The following is a 15,617-nucleotide window of genomic DNA, read 5'->3' as shown; positions in this document are numbered from 1 at the left end:
TTCCAAAATTCGGATCTTGGCCTACCTGGCAGTTTGACCAATATACACCAGGATCTTTATTAAATAAAGCTTTCGGGTTTACACCCTTCATCAGTATAACTTAACATATAAAAAATCACCATTTAAATAGGAGAACATAAAGTCACATGCTTCAACCCAACCCACCTAACAATAAAAATTTAAAGCTACAATGAATCAATAAATATATGCAAAGTAGCACATAAAAAATCACATCTATAAAGCATATATATTTTTATAAATAAACAATTTTATACTGTTTCATATGGAATCACATGCACCATACTTAAAAATTAATAATTAATAATTAAAACTTAAACTTATAAAACTTCTCTCTGTCTTTTAGCCAGAACGGGCTTTAGACTAACTGAATTATTTAGGCCTGGGACTACATCAGCTTGAAGTCTAATAATCCAGTCTAGTTCTTTCAATTCCAATAAATTATTAATGTCACCCTTCCTCAGACCTACCTCTACCTTACAAAGGACACTAAATCTAAAAGTATGTCCCACACCTTCATCCAATATATGTTTACTTAAGGCATTGGTGGGCAACTTCCTCCTGATTTCAGACCTGTGTTCCACCATTCTCTCCCTCAATTTTCTTACAGTTTTGCCTTCATAGAATGAGGTGCAACACACACAAGTAGCCAAATATACTACTCTCTCCTCATTACAAGCAGTAATTGTTCTCATGGTAAATGTCTCATTAGTTATAGGATGTGTAAATGTAGCATCACCTGTATAAATGTCATTGCAACAAGTACACTTATAGCATTTCACTGTTTTAGCCACCCTTCTATCATCTCCATTTTTATTCTGAAAATCCTTGTAGCACAATTTCTGCTTCAAAGCTTCAGAGCTCCTATAGGCGAACCTAGGTTTATCACCTACTATAGACCTAATCTCAGGCATAGCCATTAAAATTGCCCAATTCTTCTCAATTATGCTACAAACACTATGAGAATTTAGGTTATAAGTTGTCAAATACCTAACAGCAATATTATTACCCAACATCACCTGTCTAGTAGCACTATTCTCACTACAGCCTCGTAATATAGGTTTATACCTGGACTCTCTTTCAATAATTACATCTTTAATCACTTTATTTATAAATTCCTTCGAATAACCACTCTTCTCAAACTCCATTGCCATAGCATTTCCCTGCTCTTGAAACACTTCATCCTTTGTATTTAATCTACTCAGCCTAATAAACTGTGCTTTCAACGTTCCTTTGAAAATATGAGGGGCATGCATGCTGTTTTTATTAACATACCTAAGGGCATCAACATCTTTTCTAAACACCTTGGATTCCAAAATATTAGATTCCTTAAAAATTGTTACATCCAAAAAATTCATAACACTATGAAGTTTCCATCTTGAAACTCAGGAAACTAGTTGAATCATTCAAGTACTGCAAATACAGATCCAAATCCAGCAAAGTACCCTTCCATAACATAAAGCAATCATCTACAAATCTCTTATAGAATGACACATATTTGTTGAACTCAATACTCTTATCTAAAATAACCCTTTTCTCCCATTCATAAAGTACAAGGTTGGCATAGGTGTTGTAACGGGCGTACCCATTGCCACACCTGTTAATTGAAGGAAAGGTTCACCATCAAAAATAAACACATTATGTAATAAAACAACTTCTAAAAGAGAACAAATAGTGTCAATGTCTCTTCCATTCATTTTAACCTCTTGACACAAAAAGTCACGTATAGCATTAACACCATATTCGTTAGGTATTACTGTGAAAAGTGAAGCAATATCCAGGGTAACCAAAATGCAGTTATCCATATTATTAACATATATTAGATGAAGGTGTGGGACATACTTTTAGATTTAGGGTCCTTTGTAAGGTAGAGGTAGGTCTGAGGAAGGGTGACATTAATAATTTATTGGAATTGAAAGAACTAGAATGGATTATTAGACTTCAAGCTGATGTAGCCCCCAGGCCTAAATAATTCAGTTAGTCTAAAGCCCGTTCTGGCTAAAAGACAGAGAGAAGTTTTATAAGTTTAAGTTTTAATTATTAATTGTTAATTTTTAAGTATGGTGCATGTAATTCCATATGAAACAGTATAAAATTGTTTATTTATAAAAATATATATGCTTTATAGATGTGATTTTTTATGTGCCACTTTGCATATATTTATTGATTCATTGTAGCTTTAAATTTTTATTGTTAGGTGGGTTGGGTTGAAGCATGTGACTTTATGTTCTCCTATTTAAATGGTGATTTTTTTATATGTTAAGTTATACTGATGAAGGGTGTAGACCCGAAAGCTTTATTTAATAAAGATCCTGGTGTATATTTCGTTGTTTTATTCAAGCAGTTGCAGTAACACCTATTGCTGAGTTTGACCAATATACCAGGAAATAGGGTGACAGCCACAACCTATTATATAAATCACCCCATAGCTGTTACAATTATAAAACTCATTGACCCTGTACAGTTTCCCATTAATTCTACACCCATGTAAGTTATTTACCCAATTACATACTGAACAATTTTCACAATTATGAGTACCTACTGTTCTATCCATTGGGTCTATATCATATTGTAGAAGTTTTAAAACTTTGAATCACTAAAGTCCGAACTTTAATGATCGAAGTTTTAAAACCTCAAATCCTATAACGGAGATCGCCATAGAGTGCGGGAAGGGTATATTTAAGAAGCGGGTGGTGTGGGGGGTGCAGGGTGGCTTGCCCCCCCTGCATAGAGCGTTTTTTGTTTTTTTTTTTTGTTATGGGCTGAAAATGTTTTTTTTTTTTTTTTCACTTTTGAAGTATTAAAGGTTCGATCATTAAAGTTCGACTTTCAGTGATTTGAACTTTTAATACTTCGACAATATGATATAGACCCTATCCATCATACCCTGACATACAGGGTTCAAAAATTTCTTATTCAACAATTCTTTAAGGTTGTTATACCTTCCATAAGAAAACACAATATGTTTGGGAAACAGGGAACCAACAAAATTATCTTCACTAACAATTTCCCAAGCCTGTCTAACCATCCTTTCCAAAATAGAGGAGAATTCAGAATATCTGGTGACGAAAAATAATTTCTCGTCATCTTCATTCTTCTTATGCACGACTTTTTCTCCACTATAACTCATAGTTATCCTAGTATGACCCTCCCCATCACCCATAATTTTATTCCTTACCTTTTGCGATATTCTATCATAACGTCTGACTTGTAATATATCATACACCTCATTTAAACAAATTTCCTTTAACCTAACTTCAGAGGTATTAATGAAAATCCTTTTAAATTCTCCATATAGCAATGACTCAATGAGGTGAGGAGGGGGTGCATACTAGTGGTGTGCAGAAAATTGCTAACAGCTGTGGGTTTCCTATATGGTTTATGCTGGATCCTCTGCTTGCTATCCACATAGAAACTACATCCAAAAATGAGATGCTGAATATATCCGTACCCCAAGTAAACTTCAATCCATGTGGGTTATTATTAAGAGCTCCCAGGAACACCACTGCTGGACAAAACAAACTCTTTATTTGACACGTTCTGGTACCTCGGCTTCTTGCCTTCTGCTGGAACATTTTTAAACACAATTTTGTCCCTATAAATACCCCCACTTCTAATTATTTAATTAACCAATTAACAAACAAAGTATTACATTTAATCAATACATTAAGCAAACATTCTCAGACCTTCAAGCTATTGCACTTCTCTGTGTAAGCCAAATGGCATTAAATATTTAAACAATGAATATAAACACACTTTTAAAGAATCTTAAATGTATTATTATGTAACTAAATGTCTTGTTAACTATCTTTTATATTGTATATCTTTTCTTATCTTAATATCAAAAAACATTTTCCTGCATGTTTTAAAGTGCAAATAACCTACAGCTTCCCTATTTCAAATAATTGTTGGGAGGGTGGCCTAATGGTTAAGGTGTTTGTCTTACAAACACAAGATGGAGGGTTTGAGTCTCACAAGGGATAATTGGCTAAGCTTAAAATAGCTTGCAAGGGCAATTAGCTTAGTACTAATCTATGAAACTATGAATCTATGAACCAACCAAATTGTTTTCTAAGTTCATTCAGTTAAGATGCAGAATGTAAATCTTAATTCATTAAATCAATTAATGAAATATCTCAAGTTTTAAAACTATTGCACTTTCATATGTAAGCCAAATGACATTACATATTATAACAAATCATAAATGCACTTTTAAACAACTTTAAATGTTATCATTATGTCATCTCATGCATTTTGTATGACTTTTAAATACATCCAAAAAATTATTACTAAAACTCTTTTCTTACATAATATAAAGTGCAAATAACATCCTAACCTCCGTTTCAAATAATCAAATTATTTTCTAAGTTCATTCCATTGGGATGCAAGGTATAAAAATTAATAATCATTCTGCTCTCTAGTCTGTTTAATTGTTTCTTAAAGTTTCCCCTGTCGTTGAATGGTCATGCGAGAATACTGAAAAACAAACTGCTATCTGAACCCTGATGCTTGGACAGAAAATGCATGGCCACAGGACTTTCTAACTTCTGCTTTCTGACGTCACCTAAATGTTCCAAAATTCAGATTTTGTCTTTCCTGGTAGTTTGACCAATATACCAGGAAATAGGGTGACAGTCACAACCTATTATATAAATCACCCCATAGCTGTTACAATTATAAAATTCATGGGTCCTGTACAGTTTCCCATTAATTCTACACCCAATTACATACTGTACAATTTCCACAACTATGAGTACCTACTGTTCTATCCATCATACCCTGACATACAGGGTTCAACAATTTCTTATTCAACAATTCTTTAAGGTTGTTATACCTTCCATAAGAAAACACAATATGTTTGGGAAACAGGAAACCAATAGAATTTTATCTTCACTAACAATTTCCCAAGCCTGTCAAACCATCCTTTCCAAAACAGAGGAGAATTCAGAATATCTGTCAACGAAAAATAATTTCTCGTTATATTCATTCTTCTTATGCATGACTTTTCCTCCACTATAACTCCTAGTTATCCTAGTATGACCCTCCCCATTACCCATAATTTCATTCTTTGCCTTTTGTAATATTCTATCATCATAACCTCTGACTTGTAATCTATCATACACCTCATTTAAACAAATCTCCTTTAACCTAACTTCAGAGGTATTAATGAAAATCCTTTTAAATTCTCCATATGGCAATGACTCAATGAGGTGAGGGGGTTGCATACTAGTGGCGTGCAGAAAATTAACAGCTGTGGGTTTCCTACATGGTTTATGCTGGATCCTCTGCTTGCTATCCACATAGAAAACTACATTAAAAAATGAGATGCTGAATCTATCCCTACCCCAAGTAAATTTCAATCCATGTGGGTTATTATTAAGAGCTCCCATGAATTCCAAAATTTCTATTTCACTACCTTTACAAATAAATAAAAAATCATCTATGTATCTTTTGTAGTAAATTTTTTTGTAGTAAAGTATTTTTGGGAAATACTTAAACTTTGTCAGTCCCTCTAAATAATTCTTGTTACTTCATTTATTTCCACCCTATTTTTAAACTCCACTTTAATCTTGCCCCACTCATTGGCTATTATTTTCAGAAGAAATTTCAATCTTCCACAATAATTCCTGAATAATTTTCACTACCTATTTCTTAAATTCCTCTCTATTTAACAGATAGGTGGGGAAGCCCCAGTGCCTCATTTTTATGTCATTACCCTGCATTTTTGTTTTAGTAATAATTATTATCAGCACATGATCTGAAACAGTCACTGGATGGGAATCAAAAAGTACAGTTCTGTACCTACCATAAATGTAGATGCTCGAGTGTAGACACTGCTGCAGTCATTACACTTGGGTTATCCTGCTGTCAGGCGGTTCCCCAGTCAGCCTGAGTTCCAAAGTCTTGGTCCGGCATCGGTTGCTGTCGCCTCTTCCCTGACGTCAGTGCGCCAGGGGGATATAAAATGCAGCCAATGCCATTTTCTTCAGTTTATCTTGCCCCAGATGTCAGGTGCCCCCAAATAGGTAGGCCTTTCAAATTACTAGTAAAATATATAATTGAAAAGCAAACAACCATTTTTAATTACCAGCAAATACTCCCTTTAGGAAATAATGGTAGAAGACCTAGGTACATACCAGAAGTAAGAGGGGAAGGAGGGAGGGTAACCTGGACTGCAGCAGTGTCTACACTCGAACATCTACATTTATGGTAGGTACAAAACTGTACTATGTTCATCTTGTGACACTGCTGCAGTCATTACACTTGGGTGGAATCCCAAAGCTGAGGTAGGGAGAATGGATCTATAAGGCATTAGGGGTGGCTATAAGGCCCTGCAGCACAGCAGTGGCAAAGCCAGCTCTGGATTTGGAATATAAAGGCAAATGGTAATGTTTGGTGAAGGTATGTACAGAACTCCATGTTGCTGCTTCTAAAATATCCTTGGTAGGCACTCCTCTGAGGTAGGCAGTTGAAGTGGCTGTTGCCCTGGTGGAGTAAGATCTAATGCTGCTAGGTACAGGTTTCCCATGGTGGGTATAGCAAAAACGTATACAGTGAGCTATCCATTTTGAAATAGTCTGCTTTGAAATGGCTTTTCCCTGTGATCCTGTAGCATATGCTACCAATAATTGCTCAGTTTTTCTGAAAGCTTTGCTTTTGTCCAAGTAGAAGCGTAACTATCTGTGAATATCCAAGGAATGTAGTAGTCTCTCCCCTTTGTTCTGTGGTTTTCGATAAAAAGTTGGCAAGTGAATAGTTTGGTTTAGAGCCACACTTGATACTACCTTTGGCATAAACGTAGGGTTAGTTCTTAAGGACACCCTGTCCTGGTGGAAGATGAGGAAAGGTTCCACTGCCATTAGTGCCTGTAATTCTGAAACTCTTCTTGCTGATGTTATTGCCAGTAGCAGAGCAGTCTTCCAAAGATGCATTTTAATTCTGCTGTGTTAGCTGGCTCAAAAGGAGGTAAAGTTAATTTTTCCAAAACAAAGTTGAGGTCCCAAGTTGGTGTGGGTGCTCTACGGGGTGGTCTCATGTTTTTAGCCCCTCTGAGGTACTGTTTGAGCAAAGGATTTGAAAAAATTGGTGGATCCGTGTTGTAATGAGCAGAAATTGCTGAGGCATGAATCTTGATGGATGAGAAGGAGGGGCCCTTGTCCAGCATTTCAGTTAAGTATTGAAGTATCTGAGGAATGTTTGGGACAAGAGGGTCAAGGCTGTGCGCTTGGTTCCAGGCACAGAATCTCTTCCATTTATCCGAGTAGGCTTTCCTGGTGCTAGGCCTTCTGGCCTCCCGAATGACATCCATAACAGCTTTGGAGAGAGGCAATGCTTGCTTGGTTAAGGAATTTTACATGCAGCTAGATTTAAGGTCTTTAGCTGGCTGTGAAGTATCTGATTGTTGTGTTGTGTCAACAGCTGTGGGATTTGAGGCAAAATCCAGGGTGGTTCTTGTGCCAAGTTCTTTAAGATTGGGTACCAGTGCTGGAGTGGCCAGTCTGGTGCAATAAGGATCATCTTTGGCTCTTCCTGCCTGGGTTTTATGAGTACCTTTGGAAGGAGAGGTAAAGGAGGGAAAGCGTATACTTGTAGTTTTTTCCAGCTGAATGAGAGGGCATCCACTTTCCATGCTTGTGGATGGTAGCTCCTTGTGCAAAATTTCTGTAGTTGGCAGTTAATTGGGGACGCAAACAGATCTATGTCAAGTTTCCCCCATTTTTGTGCTATCATTCTGAATATTTGTGGACTCAATTGCCATTCGTGAGGATCCATGATGTTTCTGCTTAGGTCGTCTGCCAGTGTGTTTTTCTCTCCTGGCAGGAATTGTGCCTGCAGTTGAACTTGGCAGTTTAAAGCTGTGTTCCACAAGTTCATGGCTTGTCTGCAGAGGGGGTAGGAGTGTGTGCCCCCTTGCTTTTTTATGTACCACATAACTGTGGTGTTGTCTGTCTTTAGTAGTAGTTGTCCTGGATGTAGCAGGTCCTTGAAAGATATAATTGCATTTTGTACAGCTAGCATCTCTTTTTGATTGATGTGGAGATGTCTTTGTTCTGCAGGCCACTTGCCCTGAATACATTTTCCTGCCATGTGTGCTCCCCAGGCATAATCCGATGCATCTGTTGTCAGTGTCTGCCTCGCTGTGGGTTGAGTAAAAGGCTGTCCCTTGTTGAGGTGACAAGCTTGAGCCCACCACTGAAATTCCTGTTGTAGGCAAGGGATTAGTGGTATAACGGTTTCCAAATTTTGACAGTGTTGAGACCATACATTCTTTAGGTACCATTGTAGTTTCCTCATATGCAGTCTGGCATATGGAATTAGTAGTATGCAAGATGCCATGTAGCCCAAGGCCTGCAGAATTTTTCTTGCAGGGAGTTGGGTCTTTGTTGCCATTAAATGAAAATACTGAGTCGGTTGTCCTTGCTTGTCTGGCGTGAGATAAGCCATCTGGGCCATTGTGTTTAAGCTGGCACCCAGGAATATTATCTGTTGTGAGGGCACTAGTTTTGATTTCTTTTTGTTTACTGTGCACCCCAGGCAACGTAATAACTTTTTTACGTACACCAGATGCTGTAGAAGAATGCCCTTGCTCTCTGCTTGGATTAGGCAGTCGTCCAGGTATGGGTAAATTTGAATTCCTTTTTGCCTGCAAAATGCAATTACTGGTGCCAGGCACTTTGTGAAGACTCTGGGTGCAGTAGATAAGCCAAAGGGCAGTGCAGAGAACTGATAGTGCATTGAACCTGCTAGAAATTTGAGGTATCTTCTGCAGTTTTGTCTGATAGGGACATGCAGGTATGCCTCTTTGAGGTCCAAAGTCACGAGCCAAGCTTTCTTGCCCAGCATGGGAAGAAGCTGCTGTAGTGTCAACATTTTGAATTTCGGAATATCCAGGTAAGTGTTCAGAGAAGAAAGGTCCAGAATGGGTCTCCAGGCTTTGTCCTTTCTGGGCACCAGAAAGAGTCTTGAGTAAAATCCTTGTCCTTGCTCTTGTGGTGGTACCTTTTGAATAGCTCTCATGTCCATGAGTGCTGTAATTTGTTTTTGAGCCTCTGCCCTTTGATTTGGTGGCAGATTTGGCATTCCTTTTAACCTTGGAAGAGTGTGGAAGTGGAACCTGTAACCTTGAGATATGCTGTTGAGAACCCATTTGTCTTTGGTGATGCAATGCCAATTGTGATAGAAAAGAGCCAGTTTTCCTCCTAAGGGGGCTGCCAAGAGAGAGTGTTTGGCAGCTGTAGTGGGAAGTCATTGAGACTGTTTTTTATATGGTTGAGGTCTGTCTTCCCCTTCTTTCTGGCCTGGTGTACCCCATTGTCGAGGTCTGTAAGGGCCTTGTGTCTGACCTCTATCTCTTGGACGTCTGTATCTGCCCCTTTGAGGTCTGTCTGTGACTGGAAAGGACCAATTTTTTGTTGGCCAATTTCTGCTAAAATGAGGTGGTTGAACCTGTAAGAAATCTTTGACCGTTTGCATAGATTTTGCCTTATCTTCCATCTTTTTTAATACCTCCTCTGCCTTAACTCCAAACAACACATCCCACTGCAAAGGTGCATCCAGTAATTTGGCCTTAACATGATCTGGTAGCGTATGTTCTTTTAACCAAGCATGCCTTCTAATGACAGAGCCTGTAACTGCTGCTCTACAGGAGGCCTCTAAGGAATCAAAACCACATTTTAAAGTATGTTTTCCCACTTATTCAGCTGCATGCAATAAATCCTGCATTTCTTTCAAATTAGGAGGATCTGAATCTGGAAGCATCTTTTGTTTCAACTGAGACATTAAAAATGGCTGATATTTTAGCATGTAAAACTGGCAATTCAAGGCTCTCATAGCTAAAGTTGCAGATGTATAAACTTTCTTGCTCCATCTGTCTAATGCTCTGTAATCCCTGTCAGAGGGGACTGGGTTTTTAGCTGATGAGGCCTTAATCCCTTTGGGTCCCTGAGAAATAGTTTCAGGGTCAGCAACAGGGCTTTTGTATAGAAATTTGTGAGAGTCAGGGACTCTGTAATATCTATCTGGCTTAACTGGGGCTGGTGGTAAGGAGTCAGGGTTTAAGCTGGATTCAGTGTATACATCATCCACAATATCTAACACTGGAGGAATAGCAAGGGGTCTGTACTGAGGCAATAAAAGGAAGTCTCTGAGACTTTTCTTGGATTCTGAGTAATCCTGGCCTTCCCAGTGGAAATGTTCCCTCATGGTATGTAAGGTCTCCCCAAAGGAGTAGTCCTCAGGCGGAGAGGCTGATGGAATTGATTCCTCAGCATCAGAATCCTCATAAGGGGGGTAAGGAATACCCTAGGTCTGAGGATGAGTCAGAAGAAATGAACACCTGGTCTGAAGATTCATAGCCTGCATCTTGTCTGGGCCTTTTATCTGGAGGGGGTTGGGACCCTCTGATCAGGGTGATTAGGTCTTCGGCCATTTTTAGCATTTGTTTCTTAGGCATGGAAGCCTGCCCTGGAGATTGCTGTGTCTGTTTCTTTGCTTTTAAGGGAGGCTTAGACTTAACAGAGGGTTTAATGGTTAACTGGGTAGGTCTGAAAACACCCTCTGAAGCTGTGGGTTGTTCAGATACTTCGGTTCCCTCTGTAGGATTAAGTTCAGTAATCTGAATACCAAGAGCATCTGAAGGCCCAGCCAGCTCCATGTGGGAGTCGGAGGCGGTCTGTGGTTCTACTGAAGCGGTCGTCAGGGGCTGTGTAGGCGCCTCACTGAAAACCGGAGAACCGGCGACCGGCCTAGAAGAGGCCACGTCATCAGTCTTGGACCTCGGATGTCTGTCCTTGTCCTTGCGCTTTTTATGAATTCCAGTCATCGGAAGTTTCGATGGCATGGTGTAATTAAATTTTCTGCCAAAATAATGTCAGGCAAAATCAAACCGATGTTTAATAGTGCGCTTGTTAAACCTAGCGCAAAACCGACAACCAGTGACGTTGTGGTCTGGGCCTAGGCATGGGATGCAGTAGGAGTGGAAATCCTTATGAGGTATTTGCTTCCCACAAGAAATACAATTATTAACTTTTACTGACATCGGTCTGAGGCAAGAAAAAGATTCCCCAATGGGGTACTTAGCTTTTTAGAAGACTTCGGTTCCGGATTTGAAATGAAAATCTCAGGAGTCGGCCGACCGGCACTGGCGAACTGCTTCTGCTTCAGGCACTGCGCAGCAAGAAAGACTGAAGAAAATGGCATTGGCTGCATCTTATACCCCCCTGGCACACTGACGTCAGGGAAGAGGCAACAGCAACTGACGCCGGGCCAAGACTTTGGAACTCAGGCCGACTGGGGAACCGCTTGACGGCAGGATAACCCAAGTGTAATGACTGCAGCAGTGTCACACGATGAATATCTTCAATTAAATGCACATATTCCCATGAAATATAATTTCTGTCTAGCCTAGCCCAGTTTTTTGTACTTTAGGGAGTAATATGTAAATTCTCTCCAATCTCCTACCACTGAATTCACATTTTCCATACCAAATATTTCTTCAAAAATGTACCCTCTTTTGTTATATTTCCCTTCTACCCCCCAGATATTTCTTCACTGTTGCAAATCAAATTCCATTCCCCACCTATAAGTAGCATTTCCTGTTGAAAGCTGATTATTTCTTCCAGAATTTTCTCAAGCTCCATTGTAGCAGTTTTAGGTGGAACATAATGAATACATGCCTACATAATCTTCCTCCCTTGCCAAAAGCCCCTTAGTACTATAACTCTTAAGACTATTATCTTTTTTCTCTTCTACCACTATTGGAGATTCTCTTGCAATATAAGAACTTCCCTTTTCCTCTGCCCCAGATATTCCCTGAATAACCATCCTGTAATCCTTTTGTTTATCAAATTCACATGGTCAGTTCTTTCCAAATGTGTATTGTAGCATAGCTATGTGCACTCTGTGTTTTTAATATACTTCACTACTATTTATTTTTTGTATATATCTGTGAGACCATTCATATTTAAAGATGATACGGAAAGTGCTGCCATTATGATAAGAAGTTATTTCTACCTGTTATGTATAACAGCTTTTTTAAAATGTCTAGTTTCAGCATTTGTATTACATGCATACACTAATGTTTGGCAAGCTGATCTTTTAATAAGAAATTTCTTGTCACATCTACTTGAGTCTATGTAAACTCTTACAAGAATATGTGTTTTAATGAAAACCATCAACCCCCCCCCAAAAAAAAACTTATTAACTTAATATAAACACATAAAACTATGTACATCTTCAAATAATGAAGTTTAATCCTCCTAATAGGAACAATTGCCCATATTAGCCCTCACACTCACAGGCTTGAATTAACCTATAATGACTGCTTGTGTTCGTGCAAAGGACTCCCGTAGTGCATTGTTTTTGTCGCTGGTTTACCCATTTCATTTTACCTTAACCTATAATGAAGGTTACTCATGCTAAGATGCATGGTACAGCCTGTGCTTTTACTTACACTAAATGATGTCTTTGTCTTGTGTTCTTATTCCTGTTCCCGATGTAGAAAACAACTTGAATGCTTTCAGAAAACATTATCTCCTAGCCACTGAAAGAAAAAAGTATTCTGTTTTTCCTGCCCTGTTATTAGCTTGTCTCCAGTGAAAACAAGAGAACCAGATACACAGTTGCTTTCCCCTGCAAGCTTCTAAGCTTCTCATGTTGCACTGTAAAGATGTACTTGTTAGAGAAAAACTTTTCAATATATTCAATGTTCTTTTATTTACTTTTTTCCCCTTAAAATTTGTTGTTAGATCAAGACAAGGGCCTCGAGCCAATCATTCTCTTATTCAAAAGTAAGAAAAAACATATCACTTTTACTTATAGCATGCTCCTTTGTCTATGTTGTCTTCTCTTTTTACATTGCAGTGCCTACATTTCTTAAAACTGGACAAGAAGAAAGAGAAAAGAATAAAAAAATTAGGGGTACCTGTTTACATTAGCATCCCTATTACACACAAAAATAACTGCAAAAAAAGTTATGTACTCACTGTAACATTCCATCTGTGTTGTACATTTTCATTCTTCCTCAACAATTGGGTTTGGAGGCAATCCTCAAATCTGGCTCAGCCTCTTTTTCCAGATCATAGAATACTCGATTTCTCAAGCTCCTCCCTTTACACATAATGCTCCAGCTACCTACATACCTCAGATCTAGTTTGTTGCCTATAGATACACATAATAGTGGAAAATAAGAAAAGAGTGAACACTGGAGCTTAAACAAGGAACAGAGGTTCCTGCAAAAATATTTGATCTATCCAGGAGTTAATCAGGGAGGCGGCTGGTGGGAGGGAAGTTGAAGAAGAATGAAAATGGACAACAGAGATGGATCATTATGGTCAGTACATAACTTTCTTTTAATCTGTTGTTGTCATTTATACTCCTTCCTTCCTTAACAATTAGGACAGAGTCCCCAGCTACCTAAATCCAGGAAGGACTCTAAGGAAAGATATTCCTGAGCATAGCTGAGCCAAAGGCTGCTCTTCCCCTAGAGACCAGATCCAATTCATAATGAGCAATAAAGATATGAAGATTAGCCCAAGATGAAGATGCACAAATATCATCCAAGGACATTCCAGACAGAAAAGGCTGACAAAGTTGCCACAGACCTTGGGGAATGGGCTCTTGCAGGTTTTGATAAAGGCAAACCCACTTTCTCATAAACAAAGGTAATACATTCAAGGTAATACATTCAGTTAACAACTTGGTCAAATTCACTTTAGAGACTGGTTTGCCTAGTTTTGAATCAAAAAAAGGAAACAATTGTTCAGATTTTCTCAACTCTTTGGATCTGTGAAGATATAAATGTAACTGCCTGTGGACATCCAAAAGATGTGACATATATTCTCCTTTGTTTGAAAAATTTGGGAAGAAAACTGGCAGACTGATTTCCTGATTAATATTAGATTCTAACACCACCTTTGGTAAAAAGGAAGGGTTGGTCCATAAAGAAATCCTACCTTGTGAAAACTTAAGTAAGGAGGTTTAGAAGACAGTGCTTGAAGCTCAGTGTAGATACCTTCTAGATCATCTGTTCATCTTGATATGATAGTACACATAGCATTGTACAGAAATGGCAGAATAGACTGAACAATGACCATCTGGACCTTTGTATACTGAACAGATTGATTTAGTCTGCCAAGATCCAAAACTGTTCTCAAGTCTCCTTTCTTTTTGACACTAAAAAGAATCTTGAATAAGTTCTGGATTGTCTGTGGTCTGGGGGGACCTCTTGGATGACTCTCTTTTCCAGCAGCTTGTTTATTTCTAGTGCTAATGCTTCCCTCTAACTGGGTGAGTATATAACATATAAATCTGATTTTTCATTCTTCCCACTTTTGGGACAGAGTCCCCAGCTACGTTGACCCTGGGTGGCCCTCATGGAGGAATATTCCAGAGTACTGCTGAACCAAAGGAAGCTCTACTTCTAGATATGATGTCCAACTAGTAATATGAAATAAAAGTACAAGTCTTGGACCATGTAGCTGTTGCACAAATATCAACAGTCATGAAGTAATCATGGATCTAAATGAATGAGCTTGGGGAGGTTTTAGTAATGTCAAACCCTTCTGACAGTAAATCCATGAAATTCAGTCAGTAATCCATTTAGCTAGAGTAACTTTAGAAACTGATTGACCTAGGTGATTTGGAGAGAAAGATACAAAAAGGCTGGTCTGACTTTCTAAACTGTTTTGTCCTGTGAAGGTAAAAATGGAGTTGTCTGTGCACATCAAGGAGGTGTAACATGTACTATCTTTTATTGGAAAAAACGTGGAAAAAATACTGGCAAGTGGCTGGATTAGTTGATGTTATTTTCATAAGCCATTTTAGGTAAAAAAAAAAGAAGGATTTGTCCTCATGGAAACTCCATCTTTATGAAAAAAAAATCTAAGGGACCTTTGCTGAAACAGCCTGGAGTTCAGAGATTCTTTTTGCCGAAGATATAGTTACCAAGAAAACTGTCTTCCAAGAGAGAAATTTTAGATCAGATTTGCCTGACAATTCAAAAGCTTTTTGTGTTAAACCTTTGAGTAGCACTTTAAGATCATCAGGCAGTGAGGGATCTTTTATTGGAGGTCTCAGATGAAAAATGCCTTTCAAAAAAGCTTTACATAATTTAGAGGAAGCCAAAGAAAAAGATTTATTCCCTGTGTGGAAATCTGAACTAGCTCCATCTTTGAAAAGAGTTGTCAAAAAATGAAGAATAACAGAAATTGGTGCAGAAAAAGGATCAATCTCCCTATCTGATGCCCAAATACAGAACCTTTTTCATTTACTTTTATAAACATTTTGGTAGCATCCTTTTGAGAAGCCAAAATAATGTCCTGAACTGGGGAAGAGAGCCTGGACTGTCTATTACTAGAAGTGAAGAAGCCATGCAGTTAGCTTGAAGGCCTGAATGTTGGGATGTTGAATCCCTGATGGATGAGAAAGGAGATCCTGAGTAGGTTCCAGTATCCATGGAGGATAATGAAGATGAGACCATAGAAAGGGGAACCATACTTGCCGAGACCAAAAATGGGGCAATGAGGATAACTGAGCTCTTCAGCCTGCTTGGCTTATGTAAAAATCTTGGAATCAGGGGAAGAGGAGGATAAGCATAAAGA

Source organism: Protopterus annectens, chromosome 3.part0 (genome assembly GCF_019279795.1).
Source record: "Protopterus annectens isolate FY-2018-M chromosome 3.part0, PAN1.0, whole genome shotgun sequence".
Lineage (NCBI taxonomy): Eukaryota > Metazoa > Chordata > Ceratodontiformes > Protopteridae > Protopterus > Protopterus annectens.
The sequence above is the reverse complement of the archived record's forward strand: the minus strand, read 5'-3'. Positions refer to the sequence as shown.